The sequence below is a fragment of the Narcine bancroftii genome, chromosome 7 (genome assembly GCF_036971445.1).
Source record: "Narcine bancroftii isolate sNarBan1 chromosome 7, sNarBan1.hap1, whole genome shotgun sequence".
Taxonomy (NCBI): domain Eukaryota; kingdom Metazoa; phylum Chordata; class Chondrichthyes; order Torpediniformes; family Narcinidae; genus Narcine; species Narcine bancroftii.
This window is the reverse complement of record NC_091475.1, coordinates 57818773-57831150: the sequence shown is the minus strand read 5'-3', so window position 1 is coordinate 57831150 and position 12378 is coordinate 57818773.

Here is a 12378-nt window from a genome sequence, read left to right as displayed (position 1 = left end):
AAGGGCTGCTGCACTCTGGCAATAACTGGTAATTACAGAAACATGGCTCTAGGACTTCACTCCTGATCCAGCCATCCAGCGAGCTAAGTGTTTATTTTGATTGCTTTCAGTGATTGCTGTGTACTGGGTATTGTGCATCTTGGGGTGTACACCATGGTCTGGAGAGAAGCTGTTTAATCAGGTTGTACAGGTAGAATCCAATGATTTAAAAAAACATGAGAAATTTAATGCATTTAAAAGCCAGCTGAGGCTTCACAAACTGAATGATTAGTATTCCAAGTGCTTCATATGGCTGGGGTATATAATAGGTATTCAATTCAAGGATAAACCCAGGTCATAATATACCCTTCAAACAATTTCATGGCAGAATATCACACAAATCCAACAGAACTCTTGAATTTCCAATGCACATTCCCATTAACTGTATCTTATCCAGCAAGTAAATGGCTATTTGCTGTGATAGTGCCTGGAGGCATGCTCCAGTGTCTAACTCATGCAAAACATTACTGCTGTAAATACTACCCAAGGAAAGCAATGTTTTGAAACTGGAATACTATCAACAAGGCAACAGGTGAATCATTAATACAACCTTTTCACATTCACATTTACTTTCAGTCCATGTTGGCTGATGGTCCTAGCAAGTCCATTCCCCCCCTACTTTCACACCACCAACTCCGTGTGGGTTAACCGGGTAATTTAGCGGGTCCCTGCTAACCAGGCAGGGCGAGTTAAATTCAACCTGGCTCTGACACTTGATGGGGTGGAGGGAGGTGGCAAATTTCAGAGCCCAGAGCCCAGTCGAGTTAACTCACTAATTGCCTTCTAATGGTGTGAAAGCACAATTTCCACTGGAGGTGGACCCCCCCACCTAAAAAAAATGCTGGGTTGCTGATTACCCTGGTAAATCATGGTGCAGTGGGAAAGGTTCCCAAGTGCAGCGCTCCTGGTAAGTTTCCTTGCAGATTTGGCAGTGTGAAAGGTGGGGGGGTAATGTAACCTATTCTATTTCACATGCTCCACTCTGATTTTACTACCACCCACCTACACTCAAGGTCATTTACACTGGCCAATTGACCAACCAGCCAGCACATCTTTGGGATATGGGAACAGGAGAACCCAGGGAAATTCCACCTGGGGATGGAGTGGATGTACCAGTCCCACATTGACAGTACTGGAGGTGAGAACTGAACAATGCACGGAGCGGTGAAGCAGCAAAGCCCACTGTGGTACAGCCATGAACACTCCTTATGTTCCATGCCACTAAGGTACATTTTGCATCTGGTACTGAACTATTCCCTTCTTGTATAAACCCTGTTTAATGTGACAAATGACGGTTGTGATAAGAACATACGTGCATGGTTCATTCCAATGAACTCATCAGGGGAAGCATATGGGCTGAGACATCTGTTATCCTTTCAAAGGCTAGTTTTTTCTTTCCCTGTGTTTTGACTGTCTTTTCAAGAGAATGGAGTTCATAACAATGCAAGAAAAAAATAAAATCACTCCTCGAGTTTTTGATTCTTGACCTGCTGTCAATGCAAGGACAACAGCAGTGAATGGTGTGCCTCTGCAATGGATAGTTCCACATCATGTAGCTTAAGGCCATCACCTTCACGAAGGTGGAGACTGAAGCAGGTGAGGCTCCAAGGTTCCAGTTTTTCCAGTGTTAGATCACGTAGGCTGGGTGTTGCACCCATGCTTCCCTCTGCCCAGTTAGGCTCCATTATCAGTTTCCTGTGCTCATCCTGATGATAGTTTTAATCAGCAGGACTATGGCATTTTGAGTGAGGAAACAGGTTTGATGGGTTTCAAAGGCAAGGTCTCTGGACACATAGTTTTGGACGAGAAAAATTTCATTTACGGAGGGAAAAACGTGGGAGAATGGGAACAGTTGCAAAACAATCCCCCCACCCCCACCCTGGGGCAAAAAAGGTAGCAGTACTGAAACAACACATACAGTTTATTAGCGATCAAGGGAAAAGGTCAGGTCGGCAGTGAAACAACTCATACAGTTTATTAGCAATTGTGGGATAAAGTCCAGGTTGGCACTGAACAACGTCTACAGTTTATTAGTGATTGTGGGATAAAGTCTGTGTTGGCACTGAACAACGTGTAGTTTATTAGCAATTGTGGGATAAAGTCCAGGTTGGTACTGAACAATGCGTACAGCTTATTAGTGATCATGGGAAAAAGTCAGTAAGCAATTAAACACGCAGGCAACTAATAACGAACATTGGAACAAACTGCATACACATGCAAGGGAAAAGTCAATACAATCCCCACCACCCCTTGACTCTGTGCAGGCATGGCATAATGCTATTTAGGGACAATTATCAATAGCCTGAACCCTATTTAGTGCACAGCTCACAAAAAAAAATTATCCAGTGCTGTTCCACCTTCCTCAGCCTGGAGTGAAGCAAGGTGGCCCCTCGAAGGAGGGAGAACAAGAATACATGACACCTTTATAGTGCTGGAGGTTCAGCCCAGGTCATTAGCAGGGAAATAAATGGAAGATTAATCGAATTACAAGAGCCAATGGTCCAAGGCCAAGTACAGGCAGGCTGGAGAGTCCAGTCCAGGTAATTTACATGGACCCAAAAGCAAGGTGTGCACTAATGGGTGGGGCAGGACCAAACCTTGATTGGCAGCTGGGGTGTCCTCTGACTAAGTGGGTAGGGCAGTGCTGTAACATGATAGCCACAACCCTTCCCAATGCACATGGCAGGAAGTGGCATAGATCAGGCAGACTCCTCCTTCTCCCAGCACATCTTCCAAAAATTTCAGTTTAACAAGAGGTTGAAGGTTAATTTCTGACAGATCCAGCTTGAGAAATGGAATCAGCTACTGTGGAGTTAACTAGCAACCTTATGTCATATAGTGCTGGACATTTTCCACCCCAAAAGAACTCCACTGAACCAATGCAGCTTGTCACAGTATTTTCTCATCACTCATTTCAACATCAGACAAGAATGACACTCTCTTTAATTTATCCTCTTTAAAGTTCTGGAGAACGAATAAGTGGTAATGTGATTATTAATAATTTAACATTCACATTCAACCTGTTAAATATGTTTTAATCATCATTTCCCTTGGAAAATTATCTTGAAATAGCCAATGAGAAAAAAAAAAAATTTTTAGATACAGCGAACAAATCTTGGAGAATTTACTTGTGTTGTGGACACCTTCACTCATAACTGCTTAGTAATTATTGGAGCAAAATATTAAAACTGTTTTACCATGTCAAACTCATCCTGATTGCTCAGCATTTATTCACTTCTTTCTTCTTCCCCTTGCAACGTTTCTATCTAAAGATCATTTCCGCCCAGCTGAATCGAACTCTGCTGGTAAGAGTAGCGAGGCACAACAAAATAGGCAACGATCATTCATTTATTCCCCCCATGTTGGCTGGGCTACACAGCAGGTCCCTCTCTCCTTTTGATTTTTTGTTTATATATTCAATTAAATTTGCATTTCTTAGTTTCTCCTCTTGATGCATGTTTCTTTGCACAATTTGAAGATATTTCTCCCAAAATAAAAGCCAAAAATCAGCACAGATTTAAATGTAAATCAACTTCCAGCCACATCACTTGAAGTGCTGTTGTGCCTGCAACTACCAACAGATGTAGCTGCAAATCCCTTTCAGGAATCTTTTGCAATGTTGTGAAATCTCAATCTTATCTCCAAAACAAAGGCTGAAGCAAATCGTGCAGCTGGAAGGAACCTAGATTGCAGTGGAAAGTGCCGGAAATGGATCTTGTTTCCTTCCTCCCACAGATGCTGCCCAGCATTTTCTATTTATTTCCATTTTATAGAACCTAAAAATCACCCTGGTTGTTCGACTCCATGGCTTCTGAAGGATAAAACAATCCTTCTCATAAAAATGTGATCAGAACTGCATGCAGTACCCAAAAGAAAGTGAGCTTGATCACCCACCAGTGAACAAAGGTAGAGCCTTGTTGATTGTGCAGCAGTTTTTTATTTAATTCATTTTTTCTTCGACTTCAGTTAAAACTAGGCTGACAGTTTTGCAATTAAAACTTATAGTTCACTTTCCAGTTCACCACACTGGATCATCCCTATATTTGATATGATGTTTGTGCTTTCTGGTCCAAACAAATTATTTTACATGCATGCAGATAAAATTGCATCTGGTGTTTGGTTCAATGGAATCTTGATTCCAAAACTTGTCACAATTTGCTCTGTTTCTCAATTTGGAATTATATCCATACAGCTTGGAAACAGGGCCTTTGGCTTGACTTGCCCACACCGACCAAAATGTCACCCACACTAGTCCCACCTGCCTTCATTCGGCCCTAATCCCTCAGAACTCATCCTATTCATGTATCCATCCAGTTGTTTTCTGAATAATATCTACCTCAACCAGTTCCTCTGGCAGCTTGTCCACACACCCACCACCCTCTGTGTGAACCTCTCTTAAATGACCCAAGAATCTATCCATTCACTAGAATTTGAGCACCTCTAGGAGATCACCCTCAACCTCCAGCACTCCATGGAATAAAGCCCTTGCCCGTTCAAACTTACCCTTAAGCTCAGGCCCCAGAGTGCAGACGACATCCTCATAAATCTTTTCTGCACTCTCTCTCAGCTTAACATCCTTCCTGTAGCACAGTGACCAAAACTGAATACAAATGGAGCCTCAACAACATCTTATACAACTGAAACATGACCCCTCAACATCTTCTCAAACCTCTGAACTGATGAAGGCCAATGAGCCAATAGCCCATTTGACCATCCTATTTGCACGTGACACCACTTTCAAGAAACTTTCCATCTAAACTCCCATATCACTCTACTTTACAACATACCTCCGATCCCTACTGTGTATGTCCTTCCCATGTTTGTCTTTCCAAAATCCGAACACCGCAAATTCAATGGCATTAAATTCCATCAACCATTCTTCTGTCCTGTCCAACCGATCAAGATCCTGTCATAACTTCTTGACAACAGTGGGCACCATGGTTAGCGTGGCAGTTAGTGCAACAAAGTTACAGCATCAGTGGCCAGGGTTCGAATCTCACACCGTAAGGAGTTTGTACCTCTCCCCGTAGCTGCGTGGGTTGCCTCTGGTTTCCTCTCACCACTCAAAACATACCAATTGGGTTGCATGGGCTCTTGGCCCTAAAGGGCCTGTTACCATGCTGTATGTCTAAAATAAATTTTAAATGGCCTTCCCAATCTACAATACCATACACTTTAGTGTGGTTGACAAACTTGTTAATCATGGCCATGCACATTTTCATGTGTACATTTCAAAATTCTGCTTACTAAGAAAATAGTGAACACATATCAAGCCTTGAAGCAATCTGCTTCCAGTTTCAAAAAGTCCGATTCTATTTATCCTGACTCTCACTGCATGTACAATGAATTGCAATTCCTGATCTGAACCATTTCTTTGCCATGGTTTACAACCACATAATTTGTCTATTAAACACAGATTATTTTACATTTCTCTGATCATTTCTTTTATTAATTTCCCATGTATATTTGAAATAGTGTTTTTTTTTTATTTTGATTTTTCTTGACTGCCATCCAGTAAAATAATGTGCTTATAACAATTTTAAAAATAGTGATTGTACATCAATGAAGACATGCAATAAAGAAACAATTGCAGAAAGAGGAATGGCATGGTTAGTGCAACGCTGTAAACATGGGACAGGGGTTCGAATCCCGTGTGAGAGGTTTGTAGCTTCTACCTGTGTGCATGTGTGTGTTTCCTCCCACCATTTGAAATGTACCAGGAGTATTAGGTTAATTGTAGGCCTGTTACCTTGGTGTATGTCTAAATTTAAAAATACTCAGGCCAGGCTATATCTATGGAAAGAGAAACGCAGTTAATGATTCAGATTAAATATCCTTTATCAAAATTGGAAAGGTGAGAAAAGATAATCAAGTTGCATAAAGAGTTGGAGAGAGAGGGTTGTCTCTGATGGGGTAAGGCTGGGGTGACCATAGCAGCAGTAGTGTGTGTGTGTGTGTGTGTGTGTGTGTGTGTGTGTGTGTGTGTGTGTGTGTGTGTGTGTGTGTGTGTGTGTGTGTGTGTGTGTGCGTGAGAGAGAGAGATTTATTCCCATTCCTAAATAATTTTTCCTGTGTCATCCCTAGACATTACTGCAGACTGCCTGCAATCTAAATTGAACTGCAGGCAATCTGCAACAATGGGCTAATGAATAAGATGTAATGGGCAACATCGACCCATCTCCAGCCTATGTAAGTACTGCACGTCAGGCACTTAGTCTAAACATGGGTCGTCCTGAGTGAATGGCCACTCTGGAAGGCGTGTGTAAATTAATGTCGGAAAAATAATGTTATTTAGATGTGGGGGGGGGGGTAGTGATTGCATGGGAGCAGTGGGGGGGGGGGGATATTGATAAAAGAATGCAGGAGTTGTGAAATGCAGAGCTGGAAGACATGACGGGCAGGTCAAGCTGGGCATGTCATCCACTCAGTATACGAAAAGAGGTCATAAGAGAAACAGGCCAAGCTGATACCAGAGACAAATAACTGATACAGGCAGAAACAGTTATCATAAGTTGTAGAATTCAATATTAAGAAAGCATAAAAATAGACATGATGGAGTTCCACATTCTTTTATCCATTGTCTTTTGCTGATGTTCTCACTCAATAACTGCTCATTTCTAATATTATTGAATTAATAGCACAGATCTAAGACAAAACAACAAAAACCTAACTCTCATGATTTTCTTAATTTATCTGAAATCCTCAATCATTGTGCTTGTAAGTAAGTAAGTTTCCTAATTTTCTTTTCCAAGAATATTTGAGCTTCTTCTCCAAGAATGTAAAAATGAGAGGTTTTACATGCTCCTCACATTTCCTCCTTTAATGTCATTTGATGCCATCTGATTCATGTAAAGAAAATACAGTATCAACATTCATGCCACTTTTGCTGTCCTTTCATCTTTAAGAAATTATTTTTGATGTATTTTCAAAAACCTGAGGAGAGATACAGCAAGCAAAAGCTAGAGTATATCATGTATATTACATTCTTTGTATTATTAAAAGGAAACTTGAGTCTTGAAGATAGTTCTATATCTGACTGGATCTGGATAGAATTCTACCAACTCAATCCCATATCATAAACAGACACTTAATGAAGTTTGGTTTGGTTATCAGTAGTGCAGGCTACCCTGCAGATGAGTACTATCACTTTGTCTTACGCTTTCTTTAAGATGAAAGAATATTCTAGAAAAATTGAAGCTACTGTAATCTTTCAGCGGTATTCTTCCAACAACAATGAATCTCTGTCGCTAAGTGATCTAAAGTCAATGTTTGGTTCTGTCTATTAAGGAAGATGTAACAAGGCAGAATTTTTGCCAGCGACAAACTCACCAGAACAAGGTCTGCCCACAGAAACAACTGAAAAAGAAGTCGGTAGCCAGCAAACCCCAGGCTTGACCAGCTATCAAAGACTACTAATTAGTTCAAAGTCTTGACATTCATCAACAGTCAAATAGCAACTATCAGTTAGCGTTTAGATGTGCAGCAGAATTTCAGATTGCTGCCATTGAACATACAGGAATGCTCAGAGGCTTTGAAAAATATCAAAGTGGTTTAGTGGTCTATCATCTAACCAATAGCAAGGAGATCTGAGGAATGGCACCGGCTCTGCAAAGAATCAATTTGTTTCTTTTTCTTGGGGTAGTAGGGTCACAGTCCAACATCCTCCCCATGGCTCTCCACTTTCAGCTCAAACAGATGGCATTGTCGACTTTCAGTGCAGGTATGCACCCCAGATGGTGGTGCACTTGACTGCAAACCTTGCTGGCACTTATCACCCTTGGGCATGTTGTTCTGCCACAAACTGCAAGCATTATGGCTGTTCCCTATGCATTATGAATGGTGCATGGTCCTAGCTGGGTGTACAGAAATTGGTATCTCATCTAGTTGAGGTACTTAAAGTTAACATGTGGTGTGTCAAAGTAGCAACAGCATCCTGTACCTTGGTGAAGCCTAGTCTTGAAGCATTGGAGAAAGAGATAAAATCAGTTCTCTGAGGAGAGCAAGATTCTGTGCCCTTTAAGCATCTACAACTGAAATTTAGAATAGAAATAATATACTATAGAGTAAATAAAATGTTCTACACCCAATTTTGTGAAGAAGCACAGCACTTAGAAATTGATCTCAAGTAGTGCCTTATCATTCGTTAACAGTGCAGTCTTCTTCCAGCTATGGAGTGCAGCAGTTGGTATATCTTACGAAGACTGCCCATGAATCTCCGTTACCCGGCATGTAGTTCATTGCTCAGGCAGAAGAGCCAACCACCTAACTTGTTGAAAAGTAAAGAGGTGCATGATCACCTGTAAAAATGTCTTTCCATTGTGTAGATGAGAATCAACTACGTTCACTCGGAGTGACTAATGTAAAACCATTGGATGATCTGCAATTTCCTGAGTCTAATTCTGATTTGGCTTGAAATCAAAGCTTTTCCAAGAAGTGTGACTACAGTTTTAACATCGAGTTCCATGATACAGACCAGCAGTTAACGGACCAGCAGTCCAAAGCTTTGTGCTATCGATCCAGAAACAAGTTTATTGTCATTTGCTTTCACAAGTACAACCCGATGAAACAGTGTTCTCAAGTTCTTGGTGCAAAACACACAAACCTATACCCAGACACAAAACACATATAGACAAATAATGCCTATGTGTTAAATAAATATTGCTTTGTAAATATAAGCATCTCAGATAGTTAGTGTCACCAGTTCCTTTGATCATTCAGCATTCTCACTGCCCGTGAAAAGCAGCTGTTCCTCAGCCTGGTGGTGCTGGCTCTGATACTCCTGTATCTCTTCTCTGACAGGAGCAACTGAAAGATGCTGTGTGCAGGGTAGAAGGGGTCCTCAATGATTTTCATGCCTTCTTCAGGCAACGATCCCAGTAGATCACATAGAGAGGATCACTGGAGTCTCCCTCTGTCACTCTTATGGCCCTGTGAATCAACCTTCAATCCATTTATCTACAGAAACTGTACTACACTCTGATGCAGCTTGGCAGGATACTCTCGATATAGAGCTCCTGTAGAAGGTTAACATAATGGTGGCTGATAGCCATACCCACTTTAGTCTTCTCAGGAAATGCAATTACTGCTGTGCCTTCCTGACAAGCAAGGAGATGTGTGTCCATGATAGGTCACTAGTTAAGTGAACTCCAAGTATCTTGGTGGTCGCCATTCTCTCCACTACAAAGTTATTCATGTGTAGTGGAGTGTGGTCGTTCCTGGTTCTCCTGAAGTCCACATCATCTCCTTTGTCTTGTCCACGATGAGATTCAGGTTGATGCCCTTGCTCCACATCACAAGATTTTCCAAGTGATCTCTGTAGTGCATCTCATCGTTGTTGCTAATGAGGCCAACTACCCCCACCCCCCCCCCCCACATCTGCCAACTTGATGACAGAGTTGCGGCTGGATCTGGCCATGTCATCATAGGTCAGTATCGTGAACAGCAATAGGCTGACTACACAACACCAAGGAGAGCTAGTGCTCAGTGTGACAGTGCTGGACATTCTGCTACAGACCCGAGAAGACCATGATCTTTCCATTAGGATGTGTGACAGATTATGTTGTGTTTGTATTGTATATAGAGATGGTTTGAGGAGATAAATTGGGGCAGGATTTTTTTTTAAAGTGTAGGTCACATACAAACACTTTAAAATAGATCATATTTAAAATACTGGAGCTCTGTTCATGCTAGAATGTCCAGCTTCAGGATACTTTACAAAAGCTTTGTGGAGTGCCCAAGGGACTTCACTAATGGATTGTTGTTTATAAAAAGGCAACAGATGAAAGAACTCATTGGAGACACAAGCTGTCTGGAGTGAAACTTGATGTTCTAAGAGGGTTATAAGCAGAGAGAGAGAAACAGCCATTTTTCTGCATGAGAGAATTCAGTTCCTTAGTGTTACAGTCAGCAGCAGCAGCTGGGTCTGGAACAGGACAAGCTGGAAAGCTTGTGGGAAACCCCATTTGAAAGATGGGTTGTGAGTGCATAGTTCAGCCTAGTCAAAGCCCTTATGGTTCATGCAAGAGGAGAGGACTGGCTGCCTCATGTTTCACTTGAAATTAGGGAAACTGTTAGGTCTGCTTTGTTCATGAATGAGTGAGGCAAACACCAGGCTGAGTCGAAATCAGGGTTCTTTGTTCTTTATTACCGGATTGTAACACTTGCGACTAAACATGTTAGTCGGAGAATGCATTCTGCCGTTATCAGCAAAATGGTGATTTTTTATACCCTTGGATATGTGCTTAGAACATCATCATATCATTACTTGTCCAATGACTAAAACTGTTGCTTTCCTTTCCCTGCTAGCTTCCTGCCTCTCAATCCATCAATGTCTCTCTTATCTTGTAAGTACAAGGATGCATTTACATCTTGTTACAGCCCTGTACAGGGCAGGGTAACTCCTTACACATTCCCATCTCATGATGTTTTACCTTACAATCCCTCCTTTGTCCTCTTTAGAGGACAATCTCGCCCTGACTATGCTACCACCGCGTTACATTAGTTCGCCTATTATTGCCAAGCTCTATACGGGTTCTGTTCACAGGGCAGTTCGGCTGGTGGGCGAGGGCTCCCCCAACCCTCCTTTGCGTACACCCCCCATCCGTCACCCCGATCCCATTGCCCGTTTACAAGTTTCATCCCATTTGCCCCCAAGCAAAAAACTAGCTAACCCCCCGTACATTAGTAAATTCCCAAGTTAACATATGGTCTACAATCTAATTCATAATACTTGTTCTACAATCTGATTTATAATGTTTGTGTTACAATCAATGTTATAATATTTGTTCTACAATCAAGGTTATAATATTTAGGTTACAAGCAAGGTTAAAATTATATGTGTAACAATCTAATTCACAATCCCTCCTTTCCATCACATTCCCCTTCAGACTCCAGATCGATCTCAGCAACTTTCTCCGTCTCCTGTAATGTGAGATAGTCTTGCTCCACAGCCTGCACAGCTTGATATTTCGGAGGCAGTTCATCACGGTCAGCAAAGGCTTTCTCTATGGTCCTCGTGACCAGCGTTCGAATGCATGGAATACAACAACAGCCACAAGTGATAAAAATTGATACAGAAATGAACAAACCCAGCAAAAGTTGTCCTAACAATGTGCTCCATCTCCCAAACACTCCCTGTAACCAGGATAAAACAGGATTGGAGACTCCAGACTGGGCTTTTAATTCTTTCGCCAATGCCCTAAGTTTCGTTAACCCCTTAGTGAGTGATCCATCTGGCCCTGTGTTATTAGAGATAGAAGTGCAGCATAGATCTCCAAACATAGCACACACTCCACCTTTCTCTGCCAGGACCATATCAATCGCTATCCTATTCTGAAGTGTCATAAGGGAAGTTTCTGACAGTTGTTGATGTATTGCCTCAACAACGTCCCTGGTCAAATTTGCAAGGCGCTGGACATTATAGTGAATAAGGTTGATCCTATTAACATTCTTATTTACAGTGATGGGAAAAATTGCACTAAAAACAGGAAAGCTTTCAAACCCAGCTGCAATCTCATCGGCTAATTTAAATTCGTCCGGAATATTCCGGGCTTGGCCAATGGCATCAATCCATACCCCATCAGGGTTCTTTCCTCCCGGCCCCAAGAGTCCAACACTCCTCCTTTTTCTCCACAGCCAACTCTCTGTGTGGCGCAATTCTAGGGAATCCTCGTCTCCCTCCTGCCTTTTGACAATCAGTACTGGCGCATTAAGGGTTACTAGAGCACACCGACCATCCCAGTTAGCAGGGAGCCAGTTGTACAGCACTCTTCCTCCACAAAACTCATCTGTGTAGTCATTCAATCTGCTACAAGTCTCCTTAGTTTCAGATTCATTTTTTTTGTTATGGGACCTCAAAATCATCCCCTGTATATGTTCATGATAACCAGTAACCTGTTTGGCTGCCCTGTCAGGCACCCATGTGGCGTTTTCCCTGCTAATAGTAGGTCGTCTACATACTGAATCAGTGTAACATCTTCCGGGAGCTTTAATTTCATTAGGGTTTCGCTAAGGGCCTGATTGAACAGTCCTGGACTGTCCTTATAACCCTGAGGTAATCTAGTGTATGTGTACCGATGTGCTTGGTAAGTGAAAGTTAACCAGTCTTGCCATTCCTCAGCTAAATTCAAGCAGAAGAATGCGTTTGCCAGATCAATGACAGTATAGTATTCGTGCTCCGGACTCAGAGCCCTAAGTGCTACATATGGGTCTGGGACTGGTCTCCCGATGGTCTTGGTAGCCAAGTTAATCTCCCGGAGGTCGTGTACCATCCTCCAGTCTTTTCTACCCTGTTTGGGAACAGGCATGATGGGCGTGTTCCACATACTGTCAGGTGCCGCC